The 3,100-nt window shown below is 48.6% G+C and overlaps 1 protein-coding gene across 1 annotated transcript in view; it reads right to left on the reverse strand.

The window, feature by feature from the left end:
* The window catches only part of usp54a (ubiquitin specific peptidase 54a), a 64,499-nt gene extending 61,524 nt beyond the window's left edge, over positions 1–2,975 (reverse strand). Inside the window, exon 1 of the mRNA XM_008288329.1 lies at positions 2,911–2,975. The gene's annotated coding sequence lies outside the window, so the exon portion shown is untranslated. The remainder of the gene's footprint in view (positions 1–2,910) is intronic.
* Between the last annotated feature and the right edge of the window lie 125 nt (positions 2,976–3,100).

Here is a 3,100-nt window from a genome sequence, read left to right on the forward strand (position 1 = left end):
TTTAGCTATACAAAAAAGTCACACTGCTAGCAGTTCTAACATTTATCTATACAAGCATAGCACAATGTTAACAGTGCTAGCTAGCACTGCTAACACAATATTTATACAAACAAGTCACACAGCTAACATTTTATCTATGTAAACAAGTCACATTGCTAACAGTGCTAACAGCGCTAACGTTTTCCCTGTACTAATGAGTCACACTGCTAAAACTTCCTTGTTTTGATCAGTTTTGAGTCTCATTATGTTCATTTTTGTATCTTTGTGTCTGTTTTATGTCACCTTTGGCTTGTTGTGTGTGTCCTTGTGGTTGTTTTGCCGTCTGATTTTGTGTGTTTGTGGTGTTTTTGTGTCTCTTTTTGTTCATTTTGTGACTTTTAAACTCTGACTTCATCAATAAATCACTTCATACAGGGTCCCCTGACATTTTAAGTCCCTCATTCTGTGCACAGAGCGACTAAAAAATAAAAAAAAACAGGAGCTAATGAAAAAACAGAGTAATAAAATTAATTTATGGTTTTTGTGTCATCATGAAGTTTAGAACTGGAAACCATTCCAGTCAAACAACAACAACAACAACAACTACTGATGCCTCCCATCCAGCTGCAGCCGATCAAACAACCCAACAGACGCCTGATCAGGTTTACTGTTGGACCCACTGCTCGGCTACGGCTGGTTCGTTTTGCTTTCTGTCCTGTCAGGAGCTAAATGAATCCCAGTTCCATCAAACAGAGCGGATCAGCGCCTGCAACAACACTGTAAGAGTTAACGAAGCTCGGTGAGCAGGCCGACAGCAGCGTGAGAGAGGAACCGGCGGCCTGCAGTCAGAATGCGGTCGACAGTAAATCCATGATGTTTAATGAAATAACAGGAACCATGAGAGGCAGCTCGTCTCATGTGGAGCTCAGTGTTTGGGTGGAGAACACATCTGAACCACAGCTCAGCCTCAAACATTCCTCTGCTGGAAACTCCTCCGCCTGGCTTCCATTAAACCGGGCTGAACCGGGCTGAACCGGGCCGGCGCAGCACACGTCCTGCACCTCGCTGGACTGGACTGTGTGTCATTGTTTAGCATCAGTTACAAAAATGGATTTAATCTGATCTCCTGCAGCTGCTTCAAATTAAAAGCCCTTATCTGCAAACTACCGAGGCTTTTATTGTGAAGGAGCTTTTGACTTGGATGTATTTCTGCCTTCTTTTGTCTTCAAACTGTTTAAAATAAAACTGTTTTCTGATTCTTTTCGCCCCCAAGTATCACATCTGCGCCTTCAGCACTGTAGCGCCACCACCTGGAGGAGTGTTGATGCTACAAGGGTCTGAAAAATGAAGAACAAGCTGGTTTCAAAGCTCTGACGTCTGTTTCCATCACACTAGATCTTATCAAATCGTTACAAATAATCTTAAAGGGCACATGTCTTTTTGCTTTTTTTCCAACAGAGACACAAAACAGCTACAAAGAAACACAAAAGAAAAGAAATGGACACAAAACNTTAAATCCCAGCAGTACGGCTCGTTAGCGACTCTGCAGGCCTCAGTCTGACATCAGATCACGGCCCAGACTCGATCAACACAACAACGTGAATACAAACGCTCTGATTTCACTCCAACCAGCAGTCCTCCACCTCGCTCATCCCCAAACTTCTCCCCGAGTCTCAGCTGGTCCTCCGTCATCATCACACCCCCTCCAGTGAATGTATTGTTCTAATTTTCACTCTCCCACATTCCAGCAGCAGCAGCAGCAGCAGCTCCCATCAGCTCAGTGAATAAACAGTAAATCATCCAGACTGGGAGGAGCTCTTCCTCCTCCTCCTCCTCCTCCTCCTGCTGCTCTTTCAACACATTATTTTCCCATGAATACTGCTGAATAATGTTCTTTAATTTAAAGCTCGGGCAGGCTGCACCGGCCCAACTCCTCACAACAAGCACTGCGCCAACTAAACTTCTTGCACAAGTGATGCATCACCGGGGTGGAGGTTCATTCATCTGATGAGCTGCTGCATGGAAACCAGACCTACAGGTTGTTTTGTGCAATTATTCACGCTTAATCACTAAAACCAGCAATTATCACCAACCCAGTCAGCAGTTCAGCAAGCAGTCTCACCAATGCCAAGCTACAAGCAGCATTTTTAGCGAGTTATCTCCAACATAATCACTTTAAAAAACGGATTCCATCGCATTCTACCTCGTTCCACCTTGCAGCATCACACCAAACTCCGTTCATAAATTTACCACTTTAAACTTCATTTCCTCCCATGCGCACGTACACTCGCTGAACAATATGCATCAATTACTTTTATAAACCCACACGGACCGGTCTTCAAATCGGCTATAATTAAAACCACCGGAAGCGCTTCATCAGTCAGTACAATGAGAATATAGACGTCTTAGTGAACTGGTCCGCCTGTTGTTCCCGGTGGTACAGACCAGCAGGAACCGACGCCAGGAGTTGGGATTTCATCAAAACCAGATGAAGTCTGGTGTGGAAGCCGTGTGCCTAAATCCACCAGACCGCACAAGGCCGAACCGTACCCGAACACACGCAGAAGCAGCCGACTGAAGCGGCTGCTTTCTGAGCGGAGTCCGGACGGGGCTCACTCCGGGGCGACATTACATCACTTCCAGCAAACTTCACGGAGAACAATGAGGGCAGAGCGGCATCGGTGGCCCGTTCTAACCCGGTACCGTCTCATGCAGCCGGGCCAAACGCGCAGAAACAACCGAGGGGATGTGCAACTACAGCCCGCCTGCGTATCGGTTACTGCCGAGCCGAGCCGAGCCCGTCCGTAGCCGGTACCGACGGCGTAGTGTCCCCTCCGGCTAGCGCCGCCGGAGGAGAGTTAACGGCTGCTGGCGTTTGAAGCGTCACGGCGGGCAGGAAAAGAGCCGCGCGGAGGCGGGAGAGGAGCTCACCTGTGGCCCGGAGCGGAGGAGCTGCGGAGGCGCCGCCGGTTCGTCCCGAGAAGCGGCGGTTTATTGTGTTTAAAGCGGCCGCACGAGGGGGAGGAGCCACTACCTGCAGCACGGGGGCGCGAGCACCAGCGCGTGCGCCGACCGGAGCACGTGAGCGTGTTTGGATGCGGAGCGCGTGCGTGTGTGTGTG

Source organism: Stegastes partitus, unplaced genomic scaffold, assembly GCF_000690725.1.
Source record: "Stegastes partitus isolate 25-593 unplaced genomic scaffold, Stegastes_partitus-1.0.2 Scaffold553, whole genome shotgun sequence".
NCBI lineage: Eukaryota > Metazoa > Chordata > Actinopteri > Pomacentridae > Stegastes > Stegastes partitus.